The sequence below is a fragment of the Mytilus galloprovincialis genome, chromosome 14 (genome assembly GCF_965363235.1).
Source record: "Mytilus galloprovincialis chromosome 14, xbMytGall1.hap1.1, whole genome shotgun sequence".
NCBI classification, from domain to species: Eukaryota; Metazoa; Mollusca; class Bivalvia; order Mytilida; family Mytilidae; genus Mytilus; species Mytilus galloprovincialis.
Genome location: NC_134851.1, coordinates 17,639,273 through 17,650,558, shown reverse-complemented (window position 1 = coordinate 17,650,558; position 11,286 = coordinate 17,639,273).

Genomic DNA, 11,286 nt, shown 5'->3' with positions numbered 1-11,286 from the left:
TCTTTTGTTTCATATTCTGACATCGGACTCGGACTTCTCTTAAACTGAGTTTTACTGTGCGTATTGTTTCGCGTTTGTTTTTTCTACATTGGCTACAGGTATAGGGGAGGGTTGAGATCTCAAAAACATGTTTAATCCCGGCGCAATTTTGCGCCTGTCCCAAGTTAGGAGCCTCTGACCTTTGTTAGTCTTGTATGATTTATAATTTTAGTTTCTTGTGTATAATTCGGAGCTTAGTATGACGTCCATTATCACTGAACTAGTATACATATTTGTTTAGGGGCCAGCTGACGGACACCTCCGTGTGCGGGAGTTTCTCGCTACATTGAAGATCTATCGGTGGCCTTCGGCTGTTGTCTGCTCTATGGTCGGGTTGTTGTCTCCTTGACACATTCCCCATTTACATACTCAATTTTATAGTATGATTTACATCTGCAATAATCACGAAACAATCAGAGACAAGTTTGGGTCTAAATCTGTATGTCCCACATAATCAAATTGACCGAAGAGAGGCGAAAGATACTAAAGGCTTATTCAAACACATAAGTCAATAATAAACTGACAAAACCACGGCAAAAAAAAGAGAAAGATTAAAAAACAAACAACAGAATGCAAAACACAACAAAGAACATCACAGACTGAACAAAACGAACCTCGCCAAAAAACTGGTGTGACCAAATGACTAATTTATCTCAGCCTTACATTATTTAGCAGACCCTTTATTATACCAAACCAAACAAAGTTCTTTATGGTACAATGTTTTTGATCCATCGGTCTGTCAGTCCTGTTCTCGTTATTGCAACTCCTCTGAAACCACATAACAGAGTTTTATAAATCTTTGTAGATAATGAGGAAATTATGAAATTATCAATTCATTGATTTTCTATATACTCCTACAACAGTTTGTCATAAAATCCGTCTAAAGACCACAACAGAGTTTCATGATTTTTTTAGATAGTTAGGACATGCTATGTAAATGTGCATATTGGCAGAAAATCATGATTAATTTTTTTATGCCCCACCTACGATAGTAAATGGGCATTAGTTTTCCGGTCTATGCGTCTGCTCCTTCGTCCGTTTTCTCGCTTCAGGTTAAATGTTTTGGTCAAGGTAGTTTTTGTTGAAGGTCAGGTCCAATAAACTTGAAACTTAGTACATATGTTTCCAATAATATGTTTTTTTCTAAGCTTAATGCCAAAGAAGGTTTTTTTCCCTATTTCACGGTCCACTGAACAAAGAAAATGATAGGGCAAGTGGGGAACGGTGTACGATGGACACATTCTTGTTTTTGTCGAGCCTGCGACTTTTGTCGCAGAAAGCTCGACATAGAAATGGTGATCCGGCGGCGACAGCGACAGCGTTAGTTCACTTCTTAAAAGCTTGATATTTTAGACGGCGAACGACCTGGATGCTCCATACTTTAAATACAGATGCCTTAAGTTTGGAAGTTTCCGTCTGTCACATGTCCATTGTCCTTGAACTCATTTTCATGGTTCAGTGACTACTTGAAAAAAAGTTAAGAGTTTTTGTAATTTCTCTCATATTATGGGTAACTATGTTTAGTATTTGCGTACCTTGGTCAGCATGCCCATCAGACAGTTTTCACTTGACCTCGCCATCATTTCATGGATCAGTGAAAAGGGTTAAGTTTTTGGTGGTCAAGTCTATATCTCAGAAACTATATGAAATATGTCTTGTATATTTGGTGTATGGAAGGATTGTAAGGTGTACATGTCCAACTGGCAGGTGTCATCTGATCTTGACCTCATTTCCTTGGTTCAATGGTCAAAGTTAAGCTTTTGAGTTTTGTTCGTTTTTTCTAATACTATATGCAATAGGTCAACTTTATTTGGTGTCTGGAAATATCTTATGATGTCAGTCTCATTTGACCTTGACCTCATTTTCGAGGTTCATTGTTCAGTGTTTAGTTTTTGTGCCAAGTGTCATCTGACCTTGACCTGATTTGTATTGAATGATTGTAAGGTGTAAATGTATTCCTCATTTTGGTCATATTACCTTGATCTCATTTTCTTTGGTCATGTTATTAATAAGTTTATGTGATAATTGTAGTAAAACTTTATGTTTAGGTCTATCAACATAAATAAGGCGAGAAATTTCAACGTGTGTACTCTTGTTAGGAATTAGGAACTATGCCGTTTCGGCCTAAATGTACTTCTGCATATCTTCTGAAATTACACAACAGAATTTCATGCGTGTTTGAACTAAATAATCTGTTGAAATTTTGTTTGCTTAGTGACAATGTCGGGCTGTGAAGTATGTGAGCGTGCTCACAAAGGTTCTTTGATTACAGTCTGTATGCATTTTCTTTGTTTTAAATTAAGTTTATGTATTGTACGTCGTTCTTAGTCTTTATACATTGTTTATATGCTTTGACTATGAGTCTAAGATACTTCTATTGTCGGTATATCTTAGATTTAGTCGGTTAACACTGTCTATGGATCAGAGACACAGTATGTATGCATTGTAAGTTGTTCCAAGTTGAAATAAAAGTCTGTATGTTTTGCCTGTTACTGCAAGATAACGTGTGTGCACTGCCTGTGGCTCTTATATACAGTCTGTATGCATTTTCTGTATGCTTTATGGGTCTAATTTTTAGATTCAGTCTGTATACAAACTGTATCTCTGACCCATATACAGTGTCCAAAAAAACTCTGTTTTAAGATCTCTAACCCATATACAGTGTGAAAATGATCTTTGGTTCTAAGATGCATTTTGTTTGATTGGCTGAATGCTTAGTATATATTGGTTTCGATATAGGGTCTGTATGTATTGTATGGATCTTATATATTTGTATTTTTTTCCATCTGATGAGTAAGCCTTTTTCAACTGATTTTTATAGTTCGTTCTTATGTTGTACTGTTACACCAAAGTCCCAGGTTATTGGAGGTTTGGGATCCCGCTAACATGTTTAACCCCGCCACATTCTCTATGTATGTGCCTGTCCCAAGTTAGGAGACTGTAATTCAGTGGTTGTCGTTTGTTTATATGTTATATATTTGTTTTTCGTTCATTTTTTGTATATAAATTAGGTCGTTAGATTTTTCGTTTAAATTGTTTCACATTGTAATTTCGGGACTTGTTATAGGAGACTATGCGGTATGGGCTGTGCTCATTGTTGAAGGCCGTACAGTGACCTATAGTTGTTAATTTCTGTGCCATTTTGGTCTCTTGTGGAGAGTTATCAGTAGTGTTTGTGGGACAGAATGAACCCATAAAGGTGGACGTCGGACCTGGGTGTGAATGCCGACGCCATATTTGGGCCTTAACGCGGACGCCATGGTCGACCATGAAATCGGGACGCGAATTTGAGGTTGGACCGTATGATTCGGACATCGAGACACCGACGCCATATTTGGGTTTTAAACTTGGACGCTATACCTTAATGTTGCATCAGACTACCCTTTAAAGTGACGTCATACCCTTAAAAGTTGACGGTATATTCTCGAAAATGGACGAGAATTTGTCTTTGATAAACGCTTACCCAACCCCTAGGTAATAAGTCTGTGATAATTCTGAAAAGAATCTTCTACCTCTTAAATAATTAACTACTTATACATGTTTATAACAACTGCAAGAATTCTCCAAGAAATACTATTTATATTAATCAGAAAAACTGTCAATCAATGCAGTAGGCGGAACTATTCCCGTGTAAAGAGAATTGGATTAAAATGTTTGATATCAATACATAAAATATTTGTCTTTATCTTTTTAATTTTTGGATTTCTTATCTTATTAACATGACAATCGTGAAACATTCAGTATTATTGCTTTTTACGGAAGCCCATTTAGGACCTCCCAAAAGTATAAAATTATTTGAATTCGAAATCACGAATTTAAATTGTTATCTCGAATTTTATAATTCGTTTTAACAGATTAAATTTGTGATAATGAATTGGTGAAAATCGTTATAACAGATCTTGTAATTCGTTATTAAGAATTAAATTCCTTATCACATTTTTTTGTAATTTGTGATTACGATAATTTCGTTATAACGATTTTATCGTTATAACGAATTGTAGAATTTGTTTAAACTGATTAAATTTGTGATAACGAATTTGTGGAAATCGTTATCACAGTTTTTATTGTAATTGGTAATTTCAGATTAAAATGCATTATCACAGATTTTCAGCTCACATGGCACACAGAATTAAGAGAGCTTTCTTCCTCACTCTGCACCCATCGCTGTTTATTACTTTTACAAAAATCTTCTTCATTAAAACCTTTTTGACAAAGTGAAACAAACTTGACCGCAATCAATTTAGTTTTGACGCATTTTACACTATACCTAGAAATTTTTGTCGTGTAAACGGGTGGGTTTATTAGCCAGCGACCCAGTTTACACACCGAAACTCTCCGGGGGGAAATATGTCTAATTTTCATATTTCTTGACCGAAATATTTTTATTTTTTAGTTTCTACCAAAGTTTTTTTAAGCGGTGAATATCATTAGTGTGTGTACCTGGATACATTTTACACAGATGCAACGGAAATAGTTTCGCCAACCTGGTTTATCGAAATGTAAACCTAGGGATGAAAATCTTAGGTTTTACACTTCGATTAACCATGTTGCCGAAACTAATTCTTTTGCTTCTGTGTAAAATATATTAATTGGCGATACACACGAAGGAAATCGGCTGTCTAAGAAGACTTTAAATTAAGAAAAAGGAATATAAATGTTACTGTCACGAATTATGGGTATCAAACACATTTTTTATGCCCCCGCCGCTAGGCGTGGGAGAAGTTTAGTCTAGCCCTTGTCCGTCAGTCCAGTCCGTTTGTCGGGTACGTTCCAAGAAATGGTTTCCGTTTGCCTCAACCAAATGTTATAAATTCAACTTATACACTATGCCAATTACTAAAACACACAGATAAAATTTGAAATTGAAGGGCGTCTCTTTTATAGTTCGTGAGTTATGCCCCTTTACAAATGGTCAAAGACGTAGTGCTTATTCTGTAATTTCCGCTCTCTACATTTAGTTTGCCTCAACCAAATGTTATTGAATTAATACACAATGTTTATTAACACAAAACACTGAGTCTGATGATCAAGTTTGAAATTGGGTGACGCCACTTTGACCGTTCTGAACTTGTGCCCATTCAGCGCTAATTTACAAAAACAAAACAAAACCAACAAACATCCAAATGAAGTGTCCAATCAATTTTGCTAATTGTTAAAATAGAAATCGTTAAAACTAAATTGCTCGTGGTCTTCACGAACCATTAGAAAGCTGGAATACGATTGGCAAGTATTGGCTTCGACAATTTGACAACAAGTATAATGATCAGTATTTTTTATGTAAATGTTCAAATATTAAAGGACTAAATCTTAAAAATATTCCTGTATTTTATCAGAAAATGATTTATACATGATCTAATTTTCAAAAAATGGGAGATAATCCCAAAACTAAGAACTAGGTTCTTAATATGAGACTATTTGGTAATTCAAAAATTTCTTTTCAAAATAAACCATTGTTTTTTTCTTCCTTTCTAAAAAGTAACATAAAATATATCAAAGACATATGGAACGAAGAAACCAAAACATTTTACAGTTGTTGTTCTATATTTGAAAAACTTGTAGATAAAAGAAACTGTATATCGGAATTTTCAAGAGTTAAAAGGTCAATACCAGAACAGAAACACAAAAAATTGTATTGACTATAATAATTATTTCAACCGTATAGAAGATAAATTAGTCTACTGTACTTATATAGTTATACACAACACATTTTAGCCTATTGCAAGGCAAAATTTATGTTCCTATCCAATATACCCTTTATCCCGCGGGGTGGCCTCTTTTACAAGACCTATACCTATTGTATTTATGGTAACGTGTTCTAAACATTCATGAATTATTTGCCACTGGACGTTAAGCAATCAATTACTATTTCCGTTTATTTCCTTAAATACGGCTTTGAGTATAACAAAGCTGTAAGAGAGATACTAAAGGTTTCACTGGATTAACACTATGGACGAGTTTTGTTTATTTATTAATAGCGAAAACTCGCTTTCATCCATCGTTTGCAAATGACGTACGTGGCAATTTCAAAGTGCGCCTTGCAAAACGCTATACGTTGGATGGATCGTGGGAATGTTCATTGAAGGTGTCGTTCATACAGGAATTAGAAGCCTAAACGAGACGTATGTACTTCTGTTCCGATTTCGTGCACCAGTCGTACGTTAGGGAAAATCTCTCCATATTCTCCAGTCGATACGATTAAATGAAGATATCCCGGACGTGACGTTTGGGAAACCAGTCTATTTCACGGTAACCAGGAATGAATTGTATCACATCGAATTTGTTTTGAGATACGATCATCTTCAAATATGTCGTCTAAAAGATGACGATGTATTTCTCTTGCTATATTTTCGAAGGAAGTGAAGTAAATCTATAAGAGGAAACTACTCACTGTTATTTAGGAAATTACGAGTATGTTTAATTGCAATATTTGCTGTTAAGTGTATGTGTGGCCGCACGATCTTCACAGACATATAAGAAGTAAGCATTCTTCCGATGAGCCACTATACCACCCAGGTGTTACCCAGCAGCAGCAAAAGCAGCAACAGCAGCAGCAGAAAAAGAAGCAGCAGCAGCAAAAGCAGCAGCAGAAGGCTTTCGTGTTTAGACACCCTTTCACCATGATTGTGTCCGGTCCAACCTCCTGCGATAAAACTTATTTTATTTTATTTGTTTCAACACATAAAAAAACTGTGAAGTCCTAGTCCAGACAGGATCGTTTGGTTGTATAAAAGGTGGCAACCTCTTTACGAGGAAATACAACGAACATGCAGTGCTTCCACGCGTTAAATTCATTCGTGGAATTCCTTTTGATCTCGAAAGGGACGATTTTTTCGATCCCAACATTCGAAACATGATCCTATTAGATGACCTCATGTCGACATCGGACAAAGACTCCAGAATAAATGATTTGTTTACGGTAGGGTGTCACCATAGGAATTTATCGGTCGTCGTTTTTCATCAGAATTTATACTTTGGCAAAGACCCCACCCAGAGACGAAACTGTCATTATCTCATTCTCTTTAATAACCCCATTGATCGACAGCCCATCGTGACTCTTGGCCGACAGATGTATCCTTCTCGAGGGGACTTCTTTCTCCGGAAATTTGAAGAGGCAAAGAGGACACATTTCGGGTACTTTCTTGTTGACCTAAAAGCTAGAACCCCAGAAGCCTCCAGATTGCACACAGAGGTCTTGCAGGTCGGTCAAGGAGAGACACCAGACGGACAGAGGGATGACGACCGTCTCTCGAATACTTTTGAAGACGATAGTTCGGTCTCATCAGACGAAGATATTGCCGACGAGACAACACATAGTTCGTCAGAGGATGCTGAAACACGGAAAATCTCATCGCCTGTCAGGATTGTGGAGTACTTAGTGTTTGCTCACCTACGTGGATTAGAAGCCCAACGTCAGCAAGGTTGTGGGAATAAAAACGGCATTGCCCTTAACGATGACCGGGACAGATGTAGAGGATGCTTTGAGTGGATTGCCCGTGACCGTTTGCTGTGCAGAAGACTTGCCTAGATATGTGAGCGACAGGCGTAGAAGGTTTGTGGTCAATAGGGACAACTGTGATCAAAAGGGGAGTCATTGGGTTGCATTTCATTTCCCCGCATCGGGTCCATCAGAATTTTTCGACTCCTTAGGACGATAACCGGAAAAGTACCAACGCTATTTCAGAAATGTACTCATCGTCAATGGACCGAAATACTGTGTGGTTTGTAATCAAATCCAACCCAATGATTCAGATACATGTGGCCTGTATTGCATTTATTACGTCAAATTGAGATGTCGGGACTCGAGATGAAGGACATTATCAACAACTTTTCATCCACTGACACGATTCAGAATGACAGTAAACTCGTAGTTTTATTTGGTTAAATGAAAAATAATGATACAAAAAAAAAAAAAAAATAATGAAAAAAGAAAGAAAAAAAACAGAAGAAAAGAAAAAAAAATCTTAAAACACCTACATGGATGTATAGCAGGTCTCAAGTCTTGAAAAACTCTTTCTAGGGTCACTAAAAGTATCCACCCTGGAGGGTAGCATGGTCAAACATTAAGATATAGCGTCCAGGATTTAAGCCCAAATATGGCGTCGGCGTCTCGATGTCCGAGTAACATGGTCCAACCCGATGTTTGCGTCTTGATTTCAGGGTCGACTATGGCGTCCGCTTTAAGGCCTAAATATGGCGTCGTCGTCTGCGCCAACTTTCGAATATGGCGTCAGCGTCCGACGTCCACCTTAATGGGGGTCATTCTGTCCCACAAACACTACTGTTGTCTCATTGGCAATCATACAACATCTACTTTTTTATATTATATATATATTATCTATACGTATATATTTTCTATATACGAATTTTACATGTTTAGATGATGCAATGAAAATTCAGAAGATATGTGGTAATATTGCCAATGGGAAACTTATCCACCAAAGACAAACGAATGTGAATCAGCCATGAGTTACACATATGTATTCATGTAAAATGCTATTAAAACCCATTCCTGACTAGATGTGACGAAAAACGAAAACTAACAGCCCGATTAATGCTGAAACGATAAACGTAAAATCAATATCAAAGACAGCAACCAATAACAATACAGTGCTCCTATATATCGTCTACCAACAGTATTTATCTATACCTACCGTCGGTGGTTAACATGCAATACAGTACTCCTATTTACCGTATATCAACAGTATTTGTCTATACCTACCGTCGGTGGTTAAGGTGTCAGACCACCAATTACTCCCTCAAATTTAGAACGTATGTAAAAGTAGGCCTACTCGGGACAAAAAATAGTGCATTTGATGTCATTGTTTACTTAAACTACTCAACAAATTTGCAGAAATGAAACTTTTGGTGAAAGAGAAATATATTAAGACCATTTTGAGCCCAAATTTACTTGTCTATGAGTTGAAATTAAAAATTGAGGATTAATGCGCTCCATAGTATACTAATTTAAGATTTCAAGAAAACCAGGGGTTATTTTTAGTGGTACATCCATTCGGAAGGTCTCTTCTTTCTTATATGGCTTTAAAGGTATGTCGAAAATTGGCATGCAGAAAGGTGATACCTGTACGATTCAGGACATACCTGGTTTGTAAGAGGTTAAACTTAAGATAAAAAATTTAGAAAGCTATGAAAATTGCAAAATTTGGTTGAACAGATAGGGACTTTTAATTGGTGGTCTGACACCTTAACATACAATATAGTGCTCCTATATACCGTCTATCAACAGTATTTGCCTATACCTACTGTCGGTAGTTAACATACAGTATAGTGCTCCTATACACCGTATATCAACAGTATTTGTCTGTACCTACCGTCGGTGGTTAACATACAATATAGTGCTCCTATATACCGTCTATCACCAGTATTTGTCTATACCTACCGTCGGTGATTAACATACGATATAGTGCTATTATATATACCGTCTATCAAGAGTTTAATATATACCTACTGTTGGTAGTTAACATACAATATAGTGCTCCTATATACCGTCTATCAACATTATTTGTCTATACCTACTGTCGGTAGTTAACATGCAATATAATGCTCCTATATACCGTCTATTATCAGTATTTTTCTAAACCTACTGTCGGTAGTTAACATGCGATATAGTGCTCCTATATACCGTCTACCAACAGTATTTATAATGAAATTCAAAACAGTGTGGCTGTGGCCATTGATTGACACATTAAATTCATCCATTGACTGGGACAATTAAGGTGAACGTTTGTATGTAACTACCACTGCTCACTATGTACTTTTTAAAGACACTTAAACTATGGGGTCACCAAAGGTTCTCAACAACTTAATAAAGTAATTCGAAAAACTAATCAGAAATAACACGATGTTTTGATTTATATCAATTATATAAATCAAAACATAAAGGTTATTCCTGATTAATTTTTTGAATTATTTTATAATTAAAGGCGTTAAGAAACCTTTGGTGACCCCACAGTTTAAATGTCTATCGTAGGTACGTCGTGAACAGTGGTCGTTACAGACAAACGTTCATGTATATTGTCCCAGTCAATGGATGAATTTAATGTGTCAATCAATGGCCACAGCCACACTGTTTTGAATTTCATTCTATCTATACCTACCGTCGGTGGTTAACATGCAATACAGTACTCCTATTCACCGTATATCAACAGTATTTGTCTATACCTACCGTCGGTGGTTAACATACGAATTAGTACTCCTTTACACCGTCTATCAACAGTATTTGTCTATACCTACCGTTGGTGGTTAACATGCAATATAATGCTCCTATATACCGTCTATTAACAGTATCTTTCTAACCTACCGTCGGTAGTTAACATGCGATATAGTGCTCCTATATACCGTCTACCAACAGTATTTATCTATACCTACCGTCGGTGGTTAACATGCAATACAGTACTCCTATTTACCGTATATCAACAGTATTTGGCTATACCTACCGTCGGTGGTTAACATACAATATAGTGCTCCTATATACCGTCTATCAACAGTGTTTGTCTATACCTACTGTCGGTAGTTAACATACAATATAGTGCTCCTATATACCGTCTATCAACAGTATTTGTCTAATACCTACTGTCAGTAGTTAACATACAATCTAGTGCTCCTATATACCGTCTATCAACAGTATGTGTCTATACCTACCGTCGGTAGTTAACATACAATATAGAGCTCCTATATACCGTCTATCAACAGTATTTGTCTATACTTACTGTCGGTAGTTAACATACAGTATAGTGCTCCTATACACCGTATATCAACAGTATTTGTCTGTACCTACCGTCGGTGGTTAACATACAATACAGTGCTCCATTACACAGTCTATTGACAGTTGTCTATACCTACCGTCGGTGATTAACATGCAATATAGTGTTCCTATATACCGTCTATCAACATAATTTATCTATACCTACCGTCGGTGATTAACATGCAATAAAATGCTCCTATATACCGTTTATTATTTTTTTTTTTTTTTCTAAACCGTTAACATGCGATATAGTGCTCCTATATACCGTCTATTAACAGTATTTGTCTATACCTACCGTCGATGATTAACATACGATATAGTGCTATTACATATACCGTCTATCAAGAGTTTTAGTCTATACCTACTGTTGGTAGTTAACATACAATATAGTGCTCCTATATACCGTCTATCAACAGTATGTGTCTATACCTACTGTCGGTAGTTAACGTACAATATAGTGCTCCTATATACCGTCTATCAACAGT